General features: G+C 60.2%; 1 protein-coding gene across 4 annotated transcripts in view; it reads right to left on the minus strand.

The window, feature by feature from the left end:
* TSPAN18 (tetraspanin 18) overlaps positions 1-17,408 on the minus strand; it is a 167,416-nt gene that overhangs the window by 40,658 nt on the left and 109,350 nt on the right. For all 4 annotated transcript variants that reach the window (XM_051852548.2, XM_051852540.2, XM_051852555.2 and 1 more), the window contains one exon: positions 16,299-16,392. The gene's annotated coding sequence lies outside the window, so the exon portion shown is untranslated. The remainder of the gene's footprint in view (positions 1-16,298; positions 16,393-17,408) is intronic.

Below are 17,408 nucleotides of genomic sequence, written 5' to 3' on the forward strand. Positions count from 1 at the left end.
TTCACACTGGGGCATCGGAGAGGCGCGGGGGGCTTGTCTGACATCATGCAACGTGGAAGCAGCGGCACCTTCTTCCCCAGGACTTAGCGCCTTGCAAATTCTCCCTCCTGAATGCTGGGGACCGGGCCCAGGGAAGACAGCGGCCTGTCAGCCTCCTGTTCTCGCCCACTCCTGCAGTGTTTCGTGTGCATTTTGCTTCCAAATCGATCCACAGCTGTAGTAACATCATCACAAGGTGTTATCCTGCCAACCTGCAGGGAGCGGCTCACCCTGAGGCTTGTGCACCTGCTGGTTCAATGTCAAGAGCATCCTGTGTCCCGTTTCCCAGGCCAGGCTCGGCAGCCGATGCTGCACAACAGATGCCAGCTTCGCTCCCTCATCTGCGCCTCCCTCCTGTTTGGCCCAAGGGAACCCTCTGCAAGGCCCCTTGCTCAGCCTGGGTGGGGACCTGGGTCTCATGCTCCCTCCAGAGCCCAGAGGGAGCCCCGGCTGGTGGCCCCTCCTGGGGAAGGTGGGAAGAGGCCAGCCCTATCACCCCTGCACAGGTTCGCTGGGGCTCTAATCGCTACATTGTTGCTGCAGTCTGATTTGGATGGGTTGGGCGGGGCTCTAGTGAGGGGCCAGGGCCTCTAAGGCTGTTGCCAAGGCGCTGGGAGGCGGCCTGAAACACTGTTTCGGTTTTTGGTGCTTTGCTTGGCAGCCCAATATCTTAATCCAGCACTGAAAGACACAAAGTCTTACATGTGCACAGGGGACCTGCTGGGTGAGAGTCTCCCGGGCCCAGGAGAGGGAGGGAGGGGCCGAGCTGTGGAAGGCGGGGCTGTCACAGGGAGAAGGCAAACAAAGACATCCATTTTTCCCGGGCTGAGGCACCAGCCCCTATTAACACTAATTAGGAGGACTGGGAATTCCCCAGAAGTTCATTACTGCCCGCAGACTTCTCAGCAGTGGGAGGGGATGGCCCCAGCCTCCTGCCAAGGCCAAGGTCGTGATGGCTCCATGAGCCGGCCAGTGGCTGTGACCTTTGCTCCTTCTCCCCCTCCCACTGGAATTCCCCAGGGACCCCAGATGCCCAGCAAGCTAGACCAGAACCCAGGAGCAGGGCTGGGGCCGCTCTCCCTGGCACATCCACGCCAAGGCTGCCTGCTGCCCGCTGCCCCAGGCTTGGGCTACCCCTTCCCGGTTGCCCGCCTTGCCTGCTCTGTCCCTACCCTGAACCTGAGATCCAGCAAGGTGGCAGGAGCAACACAGCAATGTCGACTGGCCCTGTCCCCAGCTTGCCACACTCTGTGGCGACATAGCTTAAGGAACCGCAGTGACGAAATCATGGGGACCCCTCGGCTGCCCGGAGGAGGGCAGGCCCAGGGGTTTCTGGCAAGGCCTGGCTCAGGCTGGCAAAGCCCCCCCCTTGGGGGAGTCTCCCTTCCTGTGGGGCAGAGGCACTGGCAGCTGCAGGCAGCACCGCTGTCCCCTCTGCCCTCCTCCCCCTCCCCCGGAGACCCCGAGTGCCGTCTGGGGCTGCAGACAGAAATGACTTTGTTCTCTGCTCTCTGCCCAGACTCGAGGTTGGCCCTGTCGTGGGCAGCTCCAAAGCTGCTTTCCTAACCGCATCAAGAGGGGGCTGAACTGGCGGGAGAGGGGGGCTGACTGTTGGTGACTCTCACTTCATTCTTTTTTATGTTGCATTCACTTTATGTTTTCACCAAGAAACCTGTGTTACTCATGTAGTTAAACCAAATCATCGTAAAGGGGCCTTTTAACCTCCACACTGTGGGGCAGCTGGGTCTTCATGGGCGCTGTAGCCTGGGCCTGGAGTACCCTCTCCTGCTTTGTTCGCCTGAAGAGCTCTTCATCACCCTCCAAGGCCCTGCTCAATGCCTCCTCTGCCAGGAAGTCTTCTCTGATTTCTCCAGCCTAGGCAGTGTTACCTTCAGCTTGATTCTGATGTTCTAATTTTTATTTGTTTATTTATTTATTTGAGGGGGGGGGAAGGAGAGAGTGAGAGTAAGTGTAAGAGTAAGAGAGAGAGAGAGAGAGAGATCATCCATACACTGGTCCACTTCTCTGATGGCTGAAAAGGCCAGGAATGGGTCAGGCCAAAGCCAGGAGCTTCTTCCAGGTCTCCCACATGGGTGCAGGGGCCAAGGACTTGGGCCACCCTCTGCTGCTTTCCCAGGTGCATTAGCAGGGAGCTGGGCAGGAAGTGGAGCAGCCGGGACTTGAACCGGTGCCTACATGGGATGCCGTGTGGTAGGCAGCGGCTTACCTGGGTATGTCACAGTGCCTGCCCTCATCCTGGCTACTTTGAGGCAGCTATCAACACTCCCATTTTCCAGGCGACAAACTGAGGCTGGCTGGAAATTTGCTGGCTTCCCTGAGTTGTTGATGCGCGCATCTCTGTGGGTGGGGCACGCCCCCGCTCCCAAGGCGGTCATGTGGATCTGATGAGCTGGTTGCGCAGGCCCAGGGCTCTGAGGTGCGAACGCTGCACGTTAGAGTTGCTCACTTCCTTTCCTAATCAACTGCCCTGCACCCAGCCCAGCTGAGGGTGGGCGGGGGAGGGGCGGGGCCCCCGGCGCCCCTCCCCCAGGAGCCCCAGCATGCAGACTTGCTCCTGGCCAGGGCAGGGCGCACTGTTCCAGGCTATTATTGCACTCTCCAGCTTCATCCGGACCAGGGGAAAGTGAAGGCTCTGCTGTTGGCCTAATTGCTCTGCCTGGGGACAGGGGTTCTCAGGAAAAGCCCATTAAGGGGCCTGGTCATTAGCAGCCTGCAAAGAGGCGGGCTCAAGGCTGGGCTGGCCGACTTTTCCAGGCCCACGCTGGACCAGAAGGGGGCCAGGGGCCAGAACGCAGGCTGGGTTCGGGGGTTGGGGGGCTGCTCCCAGGGGTCCTCCAGGGAAGGGGGGCCCACAGCAGGGGTGGGAGACGTGTGCCTCACCCCTGGGCTAGACAGGCTGAGTGGGTGGGCAGGCCACTGCCCTCCCCCTGCCCAGTCTCCCTGTTTTCCTCTTGCCTCTGCCTCTGCCACTGAGGTATGGGTGGGATTGGCTCTTGTTCGGATCCCAGGTCCTGAGTCTCGCTCCTGAGTTCCTCGGGCCAGGGCCACCCAAAGGGATGCCAGGCTCAGCAGATCCCTCGCTGCTGATGGGTGGGGAATCCCAAATCTGATCTAAAAAGCTGAACTGGACCAACACCGCCCCCCCCCCCCCAGCCTTCCCCAGACAGCTCCTGGCCAGGAACTGCTCCCCCTTGCTGGGTACATGTAAACCTGCAGGTCAAATCCCCCTTCCCCACACTGTCCTTTGCTGGGCTCCCACCCCCCACCCCAGGGTTTCCTGTGTCTCCCTCCAGTGTCTCTAGGCTATCTGGGCCTCCTCCACAGAGCAAGGCCCATACCCTTTTTACAGATGCATAGACTGAGGCTCGGAACTGGAGGAGTTTGCCCAGGCGTGCACAGCTGCCATGGTGGGGCAGGGGCGTGTTCTCATGCTTCCCACAGTGCCCCACTCGGCACCCCCTGTGGAGCAGGTGGAGGTAGCACCCCCACTCTGCAGGTGCAGGTCGAAGCTGGGATACATGAGGTCACCTGGTGGGCCTGAACGGAGGGGCTGGGAAGGCCGAGCGCAGATGAGCCCGAGAGGCCGACTGTGCTGTCTGCAGGCCCCGGCACGCCAGCCCCCCGCTGCTGCCCCCCCCCCCCCCATTCTGCCCCATCCTCTGCCCAGGGGCGCTGTGGAATGGCTGCCTCTGTATCCAGGCAACAGGCACATCCTGTCCCCTTGTCACACGTCTGCAAGTCAGGACAGTGTTCCCCGCAGACCTGCCTTGGGGGCTCATTTGCAGCTTTCCAGAAGGAAACAAGACCCCTGGAGCCCACATTCCCCAGCCCCTCCAGGCGTTTTCCATGTAGGCCTCCGTCCTACACAAACCTGGCCAAATGCTCCCCAGGCAGCCTGCCAGCCCCTTCCTCGCTGCCGGCTTCCCCCGAGCCGAGGGTCTGTCTGCTGAGCCTGCGTGCCCCTCTCGCTGTGGCTGTGAGCGCAACCATGCAACCCTGAGCTGCCCTGTGGTCTCCATCTTCCCAGATTCCCAGGGCCAAGTCTACAGCTCCCTGAAGCTGCCACAGGCCTCCAGGAGCACCCAGAATCTCTGGCCTAAGACCACACAGGTCCCTTGGGTGTCAGAAAAACTCCTGGGCCACCCTAAAATTCCATGGAGCTGCAGAGAGCCCCCAGGCTGTCATGGGGTACTGGGTCTTAGGGCTGTGTAGAAGCCCTGGGCTGCCCCGCGAGCCCTGGAATATCTGAGAATGGTGACGACCCCCTAATGCATCCTCCAACAACCCTCAACTGTTCATCTCTCACCTCCCACCCCTTACTCAGTCCTCTCCTCTCCTAACTTCAGCTTAAATGCTTCTTCCTCCAGGAAGCCTTCCCTGCTGCCTCCCCTCAAGTGAGCCCACTCTAACTACCAGCTATTGGTCAACACGCTAGCAACATTAGGCTCCCCTAGGGTCAGGGCCTGCAGCTCCCGCATTGATTGCTAACCACACAGCATGGCAAAAAGCTCTCGCTCCCCTGTGCCAGGCACTGCTCCCTACATTCCCCAGGGAATCGTCCTGGCCACCCTCCCCAAGGCTGGTGCAGGCTCCGGACTGAACTGTGTCCCTTCCCCCCACCCCCGCTGCCCCACAAATGCGGGGGTCAAAGCCCTAAGGTGACCGGCCTTGGAGGCGGGGCCTGCAGGGTGTACAGTTCACAGAGGCCACAGGGTGGGGCCTTCATCCAGAAGAGGAAGCCATCAGAGAGATCTCTCTGTCTTCCTGTTTGTGAATCTCTCTCGGCACAGCAGAGAAAAGTTCACATGGGGACACAGCAAGTGGCTTTCACCTGCTCCCTGAACCCACCTCCAAGTGCAAGGGCACAGGCTGGGCTCTCCAGAGACTGGTGACCAGGCCCCAGCAGCCTGTGCAAGGCATGGGAGCAGGCGCTGGGCACAACGCTTCCAAATTGTGTCCAGGCTCCACCTGCCGGGCTCAGCACCCCTGTAGGCTGGGATTGGCTGCTTCCTTGCATGACCCCAAGCTGAGCCTGCTCCACAGATAAGGGGGTAAGCTCCCCGTCCCTGGTGGTAGTCAGGCAGTGCTGTGGGATGGACCATCGCTCACTGGTGAGATGTGGGGGAAATGGACAGCATGAAGGACTGAATGTTTCTATCTCCCCGGATCCACGTGCTGAAATCCCAACCCCCAACGTGATGGGGTCAGGAGGTGGGGGGAGATTAGGTCACGAAGGCGGAGCCCTCATGGCTGGGATTAGTGCCCCCAAGAATGGGCAGGAGGGGCCGCTATTGTGGTGCAGTTGCCTGTGGTGCCAGCATCCCATAGGGGTGCCAGTTCGAGTCCCGGCTGCTCCACTTCCAACCCAGTTCCCTTCTAATGCATCTTGGGAAAGCAGTGGAAGATGACCCAGGTCTAGGGACCCTGCCACCCATGTGGGAGACCAGGATGGAGTTCCAACTTCCTGATTTTGGCTGGGGCTGGGTGGTAGCCATTTGGGGAACTAACTGTATCTCTCCCCCCCCCCCATAGCTCTGCCTTTCAAATAAATAAATCTTTAAAAAAGAGAGACACAGGGATTCGGTTCAGCACTTGAGATGCCCACGTCCCATACCAGAGGGCATAGGTTCCAGCTTCCGGCCAAAGCAGGAAGTGACGGCTCAAGTTCTTGGGTCCCTGGCTGGAGTTCCTGGTTTCAGACTTCAGCCTCACCCAGCCCTAGCTGTTATGGGCATTTGGTGGGGGTGAACCAATGGAGGGGAGATCTCTCTCTCTCTATCAATGAGAGCTGGTTGCAACCTCTCTGCTCCGAGAAGACACAAAGCAGCTCCTTGCCACAGGAAGTGGCCTCCACCAAGCACCCGGCTGTGCTGGACTCCGACCTTGACTTCCACCATCCCGAAGAGTGAAAAACCCGAGTTTGCTGTCTCAAGGTCCCAGGCCCTGGCCTTCCTGTTAGAGCAGCCTACGGGGACAGAGTGAGGCAGCACCGACATCCTCATTGGCCCCCTCTCGTCTCCAGCAGCTGGCAACGATGCACACGGCTGGAGGTTAGACCAGCTCATGGAAACCCTTCCCTATTGTGGGGAGCAACTGGGAGCAACTCGGACTAGACTAAGTTACTGGAATTAAGACTTATTCTATGCATCTGCTTTCCCACAATATGGCGCTGAGAAGGGAAACAGCTTCTACACAGCTGCCTCCAGTTCAACCAATAAACTGTGGGACCTGCTCCTGATTGGAGGAGAGCAGCGTACTCGGTGTGTGGGTAGCAGAGTTGGGATTGGTGGAAGAGGACTATAAAGGAGGAGAGAGACGGCATGCACCAGGAACATCTAAGGGGAACACCTGTGCAGCCCCCGAGAGAGCCGGCCGGCGGTGTGCCGCTCCCCTGCGGAAGTGGGGAATGTGGCAGGGGGAACCGCCCTTCCACGGAGGTGGAAGGGACGGCAGCCAACCCGGGAAGGACCAGCAGCCAACCCGGGAAGGACCAGCAGCAAACCCGGAGAGGACCAGCAGCAAACCCGGGGAGGGCCGAGCAGACAGAAGAACAGCGCAGGGTCCTGTGTCGTTCCTCCACGAAGAGGGGGAGTGACACCCTATCATCTCTGCTTATCAATTCCTGCTCATCTTTCAGGCCCCACCTCAGACACCACCTCCTCCATGAAGTCCTCCTTGCTTTTCCCACTCCCCACCCCCCCACATCCAGGTTGGCAGGCAGAGTTCAAGTGGAATGCAGTGCAGGTGTCAAAGGGTGGTTCTGAAACCAGAGACCCAAGGTGTCAATCCTGCCCTCCCTCTGCGTGACTTCTGGGTCAGTGCCTCACCCTCTCCAAGCGGCAGCTTCTTCACATGTCCATCTCAGAGGAAGGAAGCCCAGCTCACATGATGGCAGCAGCCCCGTCCTGGAGCGTGCAGTCAGACCTGAGTGTCTCCTTCAGTCCCTGACAGGTAGTGAGCTCCCTGACACTGGCTGTAACCAAGCAGAGGTGAGAGAGGCCCCGGCGTGGGAGCGGGCACAGAGGGTTTCTTTCTCCTGCTGCAATAGAGATTTTTTTTTTTTTTGACAGGCAGAGTGGACAGTGAAAGAGAGAGAGACAGAGAGAAAGGTCTTCCTTTGCCATTGGTTCACCCTCCAATGATCCGAAGGCAGGAGCCAGGTGCTTCTCCTGGTCTCCCATGGGGTGCAGGGCCCAAGCACTTAGGCCATCCTGCACTGCACTCCCGGGCCACAGCAGAGAGCTGGCCTGGAAGAGGAGCCACCGAGACAGAATCCGGCGCCCCGACCGGGACTAGAACCCAGTGTGCCGGCGCCGCAGGTGGAGGATTAGCCTAGTGAGCCGTGGCGCCAGCCTGCAATAGAGATTTTCAATGGGGTCTCCTAACTGGAGAAAGCACACTTGCAACTCGGCTTTGGTGCCCGCTGCTGAGCCAACTCTGCCTGCCCGCCCCGTGGCCTCGGGGTCCAGCTGTGCGAAGTGTCCGGGAAGGCAACTCTCCAGGGGCCGAGAGACACAGAGAGGGAGCCCGGCCTGGGGCGGGCGCGGGCTTTTTCCCAGGTGACGTGGAAAGTTCTGGCCCCGGCTGCCATGGAGGCTGAATTCAGCACAGACTGAATTCTCGCTGAGCCCTCGCCTTCAACGCGCGGCTTTGGTGGTGCCTGTAGCACTGCCCCGGGAAGAAGGAACTGAGCAGGGGCCCTCGGGGCTGAGTGTGCCCTGTGCGGAGGGTAGCAGCCACGGGCTGGGGTCCTGAGGTCAAAGGCACCAGCACTGGGGATGCCTCCTTCTCCACCCGAGGTTCTACACCGGCCCCTGCGGGTTCCTTCCTGGGCCAGGGCAGTTGAGGAAATGAAGCACACTCAGCAGGTGGCCCCAGGAAAACCTAGGGGTTAGGGGGACGATGCAGAGGGAGGGAGGGAGGGAGCAGGGGAGGGCTTGGAGCCCCAGGAGACCTGGGATGGGTGTGGAGAGCCTGGGGCAGGGGCTGTGTGGGGGCCTGGGGCATCCTGTGTTTTAGGGCCTCTGAGTTGAGGTAAGAGGCTCCATTGGGGGAAGGGGGCGCCGCACCCAGGGAAGTGCCAGGGAAGAGCTGACCTTGACCCTGCCAATGACACTGGAGGTGACACGGGGACCTGCCGAGATGCCGCATCCGGGCTCAGCCATGACCTGCAAGGAGATCCAGACCCCACGCAAGTCTGGCTCAAACCTCTTCAGAAGCAAACCCTAGGCCACAGGAAACCCGCGTTTTGGAAGGTAAAAGTAAGTGACAGGCCCGAGGCCACACAGAAAGTGGCAGGGGTGGGATTTGAACCCAGGGCCTGTGCAAAGCAAGGGAAGAACTTTCAAAGCAGTCACCAAGCACAGCTGTCTTGGTTGGAAGCGAGCGCCCGATCGCTGGGGGAATGGAAGCAGAGGCTCCATGGAACGGACCTTGGAGCTCCTCCCAGGCCAGGGAGCATGATGGGTCCCCTCAAGGGTTCCAGCTGCACTGCGGCCACCAGCAGCCCAGCTGTGAGCGCGCAGGGAGCAGAAGATGCCACGGGAACCCGGCCCCCGCAGCCGACGCCTGCGCCTGCCCCACGCTCCCTCCATCCTCACAGGGACACTGCACTCCCTCCCAGCTTCCAGGGTGCCCTGAGGACTCAGGGACTCCGGCTCCAACTTGCAAATTCCCTCTTCCCTGCCTCTCAGCAGGATGAACCCCTGGCGGGGGGGTGGGGGGGTGGGGGGGAGGAGCCTGCTCCCCTCCCCCCATTCCCTTTGGTGGGCCTGGCAGGAAGGTGGGGGCAGGTCTCTGAGGAAGGGGCTGGGCTGGGCTGGGGCATCCTCTGCCACCCCCTCTCTCGGGGGCTCCCCTCGCTGCCTGGCCCACACCCATGCAGAGGCTCCTGGCCCCAACCCCTGCAGGCCCACCTGCTGCCCTCCGGCTCCACATCCGGAGGGGCGTGCGGGCTCAGAAACCGCGTGTGCAGGAGGTGCTTTGCTCTGCTTTACCCCAGAGAAGGTGCAGAGGAGACTTGGGGGGAGCAGAGGGCGCGTGCAGAGGCGAAGCGCTACCCCAGAGAAGGTGCAGGGGAGACTTGGGGGGAGCAGAGGGCGCGTGCAGAGGTGAAGCACTGCCCTGGCCGGTACTGAACCCTGGTGAGGCGCTCAGACCCTCAGACCTGGCACTGGCCCTCTTCAGAAGCCCTGCAGGAATGTTCTAGCAACAGGGCAGGGCGCCCGCATGGCTGGGGGATTGGAGACGCAGCCCACCTCCTCAGCTGGTGGTTGTCAATGGCCGGAGCCCCAGCGGTGGCTGCAGCTGAGCCCAGGGGCCCCTCACCCTGGACTACCTCCTGCCATCTTGCCAGGGCACACGGGCTGCGTCGTCAGCTTGACCCCTTCCATGGCTCCCCAGTGCTCCCGGGAGGGGCGGGGGGGAGCCCAGACTCTCAGCATGAGACACCTACTTATGATGCCCTCCCTTACCCCTCCCTCTCCCCCCAGGGCCCCCACTGGCAGCTCCTGGAACTGCTTGTGCTCTGTGGGGCCCCCGGGACTTCGCACGTGCTGATCGCTCTGCCAGGAATCCACTGCTCTCTCCCGGTTCACACACAGGCTTCTTTGTCCACCTTTTAGTCATTCATAAACCAAGGCTCCGCCAGCGCCTCCTCCCCGCCCACCCGCCCAGCATGGGCTCCGCCACCCCTTCTATGGGCGACTGCACGGCTCTGGAGGAGACAGACCGGGGCCTGCTGGTGGTGACTTTCAACTGTGCCCCTGGAGAGCTTGTCCCCCCGCTGCTGGGTCCCGCTCCCTGGGTTTCTGATTCAGCCGGTCTGGTTCGGTCCGGTCCCGGCTGGAGATCAGCCAGCGTGCCTATCCCACCAGGTCTCACTGCGGCATTCGAGGCTCACTGGTTAGACCCTGAAGTCAGCCCCCTTTGACATCCCACCTCCAGCCTCTGGAAGAATCTGGTATACAGTCGGCACTTACTACCCGAAGGAAAGGCATGGGTTCACTCGCTGTAGCCTGTGCAGCTGTCAGGATGAATCACCAAGACAGTTTCTCTGGACTTGTTCACGCCATTGGGGGTCTTCTGTCCCCTTTGCCAAGGCCCTGACCGTGACTTTGGCTCCTATGCCCTGGGGGGGGGGGCAGACAGGAGCAGCTGGGCCTGGTGGATGGTCCTCCCTCTGTACTTGGCCACTTCCTCATGGACGCTAGGCTGGAGCCCGTGAGTGTGGAGCAGGGTAGGACCATGGGGAGGCAGGCCTGGGGTGGGGGAGCACCTTGGAAGACCAGCAAGGTGATTTCGTAGGGTCCCGACATCCCGGGCTCAGGTACCCTGTTCTCAAAACAGCTCCCCCACCCTCCACCAAGAGGTGACAAGGCTTCCAAGGGGTGACCCTCAGACACCCGGGGGGCAGACAGGGCTCTAAACACGGAAGCTCCTGTGCCGACTCCCAGCAGGTGGACAGGACGGAGCGGTTGTCCTGCCAGGCCCAGGGAAGCTGGGGGCTGGGCTGAGCGCCGGGCACCGTGACAGGACAGGGGGCCCCAGGCAGGTGGCTGTGCACCTGGCACTCCGAGCCTGGCCCAAGTGTGATACGGCGCTGATTGCCTCCTCCTTGGCACTCTGTGTCCTCAGAGACCCCTGGAGACCCTCAGCTTCATAGCCATCAGGTGCTGGGGGAGCCAGACTCAGGCGGCCAGCAGGCAGCCCCTGCCTCAGTGGGGCCACTTGGGCACCGGCCTTGAGACTTTTGTCCTGGGTCGCGATCGGCCCTGACACTCATGGGCTGCTGTCCCCTCTCGAAGGTGCACCTGTCTCCTGCCTTACAAGAAATAAAAGGAGAAGGCAACAAAAAGTTTCCATCTCAGGACGCTCCCCCGCCCCCACCGAGAAGGATGGGCTGCTGGGGAAGCGGTGGGGGAGGGGCGCTCCATCCTCCTTGAAATCCTTCCAGCTCATTAGCATTTTTAAGCAGCCTGCATTACTCTGTCACAATAACTTTTACAAGGAATTTCTTTCTGAAAAATGCCAAGCAGTTGGCAACAATCTGTTGGACAGGGTGAAGTTGTGTAACAAATAGCTTGAGGAGACTCACTAACCACACCCTCCCCCTCCCCCTCGTCCTCCCCCTCCTCAGCTGAGCCTGATTTTCTCGCTAAAACCCATCAGTTATTTAATCTGAAGCTCCCTACAGCCCCAGGGGGCAGCTGCTCCGGGTGAGAGCATAGAGCGGGAGAGAGACTAAACTCCACGGGCAAGGTCCCCCGGAGCCCTGGAGAGGGGCTGCCCACCAGCTCCGGCCCCCGCACCAGGGCACGCGCTGGGCCATCTCCCCAGCTGCGTCCAAGAGATCGTCAAGCTCCGAGCCACGTGTTTTGAGTCCACGCCACTAAGGACAGCTCCCCGGGGACCGAAATCAAACTGTCACAGGAACCCAGACCAAGAGATTAGTGTCTCTGACCTCGCTGACAGGCTGGACAGCGAGGGGGATGGCGGCTCCACTATCCTCTGTCCATTTGTCCGTCCTCTGGCAACCGCTGACTGATGCCAGCACACGCCAGGCTCTGAGGGACCCTGGAGACCAGAGTGGATGACGCAGCCGCAGCCGCCAGGAAAGGGCACAGCAAAGGCGAGGTGAGGCAGGACCTCGGTGCCTTCCAGCACGCAGGCTTTGCATCATCTGGAAATGCCCCAAAGCCCACGCGATTCAGGACCGGAGCAAGCGAGAAAGGGAACACGGGAGTCACACTCAGCAGCACGCCCATCTCCTCTCCGTATTTCTTCAGCCCGCACTGGGACTGGCAACCCACCCCCTTGCAGCCGCAGGTACTGCACGGGTCCAGGCTGGCTTAGCGGGGTCCCTGGCATTGCACCCTGGCCTCAGCCCAGGTGCGGGAAGTGGGGTGGGATATTTCCGCAGGCTCCTCCCTGCAGACCGGAGCTCCTGGGTGCAGAGAGCCTGAGGGTACAGTTCATGGGACCACACGTGCTGCTCAGGCACCCAGGCATACAGCAAGTGCTCTACCAAGTGTTTGATGAATGAATACATGTGATTCTAGGGAAGGCGGCTCCACCACCACCTCCTCAACACCAAGGTTTCTGGGACATGGACCAACAGGTACCTACACACCCAAGACTCTACCCAGGATTCCTCCCACAGAGGAATTCCAGAAGTCTGTCTCCCAGGCACATTAGCAGAGAGCTGGATCAGAAGCGGGGCAGCTGGGATGTGAACCAGAGTCCTGACGGGATGCTGGCTTTGCAGGCGGTGGCTTACCCCACTGTGCCATGATGCCCGGTGCCTTGTGTCCTGCCCAGCACAGTCTTCCCAGCCTCAGGGCTCTGCCTGCGGGCCCTGCTCTCACGGTGCCGCCCTCCTGCAATGCCCTCCCCTCACCTGCCCTGCAGCCAAGCCAGTTTCCCAGGCCCAGCCCCATGGCCTCCCTCTGGCCTTTGAACTCCAAAGTTTCCTTTCCGCGCCTGCTCAGAACCCTCCCACTCTTGACCTTGGAAGAAGGGTCTCTCTAGAGAGGCTCTCACGAAGGCACCTGTTGCGTGCGTGAAATGAATAAAGAACAAGAGAGCCTGGGACGATTCTGGGTTGACCTGTGCAGCTCCTGGCCAGGTCTGCAACAGACCTCCACCGGGGAGCCCTCCTGGCTCTCAGGGGCCATCCTGCGAGGTGAGGAGCACACCATGCCACTCTTTGCAGCATTGGGCACAGGTCGGAGCTCCGAGAAAGGGCCGGAAAGTGGCCAAACTGTGAACACCAGGCGGCCCGATGAGGGTGCGGTGCTGAGCCAGTCTCAGCGAGGGACTGGGGATTCGGCACCCACAGGCGGCTCTGCGGAGGGCAGGGCCTCTGGGCTTTGCCGACTCAGTTCCCAGCATCTAAAAGACGGCCGGGCACACAGTAGGTGCTCAGCTGCCATTGGCTGAGTCAGTGAATGCGCACACCTGGCACCCAGTAGGTGCTCAGCGAATGCACATGCACTGACCGAGAAGCACTGAGCATGCCACGGAGGGCAGGGAGGTGCTGAATGCTGGGTTAGCCTGCACCACACAGTGCAGGAGAGAGCGAGTGAGATCAAGAGCGAGAGCAAAGAGTGAGACTGGTGTAGGGCCAAGAGGTTTCTGGTTGACCAAACCCAAGCCAGGGGCAGATCTTAAACAGCACTTGGCCACGGTTGCCTGGGAGACAGCCTCCTAAGGCTGTAGTTTTTCAACTTTTCTCCGCACAGTCATCTTTTGTCAAATGAAATCTCACAGGGCACCTGAACGCGTAACAGAGCTGCTGTGTCCATGGTGGACGCTGTAGGGGCCGCACGGCTGGGCCGATACACAGAGCCGTGTCATCAGAGGCTGTCGCCTGCTCCTCCCCCTCCCTCCACAGGGCTTCAGAGAAGCAAGGCTGCGGCTGGTCCCCTAAGAAGGGGCCCAGGGGAGCCCGCCCGAGGCCCTAGGTCTCCTGAGAGGCCATTAGGGGCAAAGAAACCCTAGGGAGGCCCCAGCAGCTCTCTCTCTCTCTCTTTTAAAGATTTATTTATTCATTTGAAAGGCAGAGAGAGAGAGTGAGAGAGTGAGAGAGAGGTCTTCCATCTGCTGGTTCACTCCCCAAATGGCCACAATGGCTGGAGCTTCTTCCAGGTCTCCCACGTGGGTGCAGGGGCCCAAGGACTTGGGCCATCTTCTACTGCTTTCCCAGACCATAGCAGAGAGCTGGATGGAAGTGGAACAGTTGTTACTTGAACCAGCGCCCATATGGGATGCCAGCGCTGCAGGTGGTGGCTTTACCCGCTACATCACAGCGCCGGCCCCCAAACTTATCTTCTAATTTCATTTTTCCATGAACTTTTGGAAGTAGCTTCATACATCGTGTGTGTGGTATGTGTGCACGTGCATGTGCGTGTGCGAGGTGGGGGAGGGAGAGAGTTCAGATACCACATTCACTAAAAACCAGGCACCTGCCAGGAGGCCCACCCTGGTATCATAAACCACGTAGGGCCAAATCAGACCACGGGCCCCAGCTCCCGCCACGGCACCATGAGGGAGCACCTGCTGCTCTGTCCGCTCTGCCAGGCATCGCTCTCCTCCTTCTAACAAGGGTATCTGAGCTCTGCCTGTGGGGACCCTCCCCTTCCAGACACGCAGGTCAAGCCCCTCCTCCCCCACCCACGACACACTGTCTGCCAGCACCACCCAGCGCTGACCTCCTCTGCCCATTCAGAATATTCTCTCTTCCGGGTTCCAGTGATTGGCCCGAGGCGGTCAGGTGACCCACAAGCAGCCAATGAGCCTCCACTCTGACACTGGGGTTGGAACTCCTGGGGAAGAAGCTGCGCTCCTGCCAATGAAATGGGCAGCTGCTGGTCCCTGCCCTGCTGCCCCACGGGGGAGCCCCCAAGGCAGGAGGGAGGCAGAGGCACAGGTGTGATGAGGCAGGGTCCCAGGGGCCTCCCTCGCGTACGCCTGGGACTCCAATAAATGCTGCCCAAATTCCACTTTATTGGAAACCAATAAAAAGTAAACAAATTGCCTGTCTTGCTCAATCTGGTTTGAGTTCTGGTGCCGAGTGCTGCAGCCTCCAGTTTCAGCTCAGCCCCTGCCCTGCCTCTCATGGTCCTGGTGGCCAACTTTGACCTCTAACCCCTGAACAGCGGCCCCCTCCCTTCTCCAGATGGGCCTGGGACTGAGCCTGGGGCAGGAGCCTGGGTCTGTCCACACCCCAGGATTCCAGCCATTCAGCTCCTCCCAGGGCTGTGTCTCAGTAGGCCTGGTGAGGCTCTGAAACCCAGGCTTAGATTCATTCTTTCTCCCCTCTCCTTGATGCCCTGCCCCCACAAATGCCGGGTACTAAACAAAGAATTCCAGGGCCGCCCCAGAGCTTTGGTTCCCAGTGTCAGAGAGATGGGAGGGGAGAGTACAGTCCCGGGGTCGGGGAGTGGTGTCGCTCAGGCCACAAAACATTCCTAGATCTCGCACCCACTGTGACAGCTTCCAAACGGGGACCCAACCCCCACGCACCTACTACTGCAATCCACAGAACCATTGGCTCTCCTTGCCGGGGAGCAGGAGGAGCCAGCAGGAACTCCCATGCGCTGCAGGTGGGGATGCCAAAGCGGAGAGGCGCTTGGGAAGCGAGCCTGGTAGGTTCTCCAGGAGCTCCGTCAAGTCCCACCACCCAAGCCAGCGGCGCGTGCCCCTCGGCGTATCCCCAAATCAGCTGAAAACACAGCTCCACCCCAGAAACCTGCACGCCAACATTTACAGCAGCTTGTTTGTCACTGTCCCAAATTGGAAGCAACTCAGACGTCCATCGAGAAGGGAACAGAAAAACAAGGTAGGGCACACCCGAGGGAACATTATATAGCAATGAAAAGCAGTGAGCTCTCAAACCACAGAAAGACACAGAGGAAGCTCTGGGCACATCACTAAGTGACAGGAGCTGGTCTGGAAGGCCACATACACACCCTGTGGCTCCAACTATGGAACATTCTAGAAAAGGCAATGGCCACCCAGACTTAGGATGACAGTTCCCAGCCTTCCTTGCAGCTAGGGCTGCAGGTGACACATCTGCCCAGCGGGACCTGAGCTCTTTAGAAAGAAGGCGCGCCTTCTCCTTCGGGTGTCTGCTCTCCTGCTGGCCAGCATGGAGACATCAGGGCGGGCCAGGGAGGAGCGGCGAGAGCAGCGACAGTGGCGCCGCAGTGCGGAAGGACTCCGGGCCCGGGGTGCTTTTTCTGAAGGCCTGGACTTAGCTCAGAATCACACCTGAGAAGCATCACCCACTCTCTTGGTTGAGGACCTGCCACTTGGGTTTTTTGTCACCTAGGGCCACGCCCTCCCCTCACTAGCACAGGTGCTCCGAGGATTGGGCTAAGATTCTGTGCGCCATAGAGAAAGCACCTTCACTCTCACTCACTTATTCATTCATCCTCTCACCAAATAACGGGCCACTTCCTAGGCTGGAATCTGGGGATTCCAGGTGACAGCCCTGCCTTCCTCAAGTCCATGTTCTAGTTCAGGGGTCGGCCAGGAAGGCGAGAGGGAGCCAACTTCCGGGCTGTAATCCACCCACCATTTACAGGGTCCTCAGCTCTAGGGAAAGCATCACTCCTATGTGCTCTCACTTCCTCTCCACCACCAGCTCAAGAGAGGGGTACTGTGACACAGAGAGGTTGAGGACAACAGCCGAAGTGGCAGAGATGCCTGAGCCGAACAAACCCAGCCTCCCTTACCTGCGTCTGTGGCACTGGAAAGTTCTAGATGTCAGATTCCAGGACCCCGAGCGAGGTGACCACAGAAGCAGGAGGCCACGCCAGAGCCGTGCACCTGTGGGAGACAGAGCAGACCCAGCCGTGACTGCCTGGTGGGGGAGCTCTCCCACTGCCCTCTGCCTGCCCTCCCTTCTCCCCGTGCAGAACGCCCACCCCCCAACCCGCCCACAACATGCAGGGCTGGGGTACGCAGCGGGACCGGGGCCACCTCAGCTGGGAAATAAGCACGAGATGCAAAGACCCGCACAAGCCTGGATGTGTGTGTGTCTGGAGTATAAGTGTGTAAGCATCACGCCCACTGCGTCCCTCGTCCCGTCTCATCTCTCACAGCACCCTTTACAGAGCGGGGAGGCTGCAAACATTCCCATTGGCTTTGACGTACAATGTAATCTTATCTGTCTGAGTGAGTGGGAGGGAGCTCCAAGAGTCTGAGCCCATTGAAGAAAACTCCTGGCTTGTGTGAAAATCCATTCTCGTGCCACACAGCACCACGCAGCCAGAGCGACGGCCCCAGAGTGATGCCCAGAGAGGGACAGTGACTGGCCCGAAGCCACACAGCAGGTGTAAGACCTAACCTTGGGCACTCTCCTGACTGATGGCTGCAGCCTGCTCCTAGACTGTACCCTCCTTAGCGCTTGACAAACTTGGCAGCCACTAGAGCAGCCTTGGGCACACTGTGGGAGCAGCCGCAGGCCTGCGTGTGGCTGTGTGCCACTTCCACCCAGCTGTGGGTCCAACAGAGAACTGCGGCCCACCATGACCAGGAGTGTGGGCTTTGGAAATGCGTCGCCCTGGAAGTCGGACCCTGGGGGACCCAGGGGACCTCACACAGCATCAGTCTCCTCATCTGTGACACAGGGGCACCTCTCCAGTGGACATTACTCAAAAACGTTAGGGAGTGGCTCAGAGGAGAGCGTGTGCATGAGTGCATGAGTGTGTGTGGGTGTGTGTGTGCAGGCACGCACGCCCGGGCAAGGGAGCCCCGGGCTGGCAGCGGCCGTGTGTCCCCGGCAGTGTCTCTGCATCCTGTGAGCTGTTGCCTCCCTCTGCCACCACCTTCAGGGACCAGCG

The sequence above is a fragment of the Oryctolagus cuniculus genome, chromosome 1 (assembly GCF_964237555.1).
Source record: "Oryctolagus cuniculus chromosome 1, mOryCun1.1, whole genome shotgun sequence".
In the NCBI taxonomy this organism is placed as follows: domain Eukaryota; kingdom Metazoa; phylum Chordata; class Mammalia; order Lagomorpha; family Leporidae; genus Oryctolagus; species Oryctolagus cuniculus.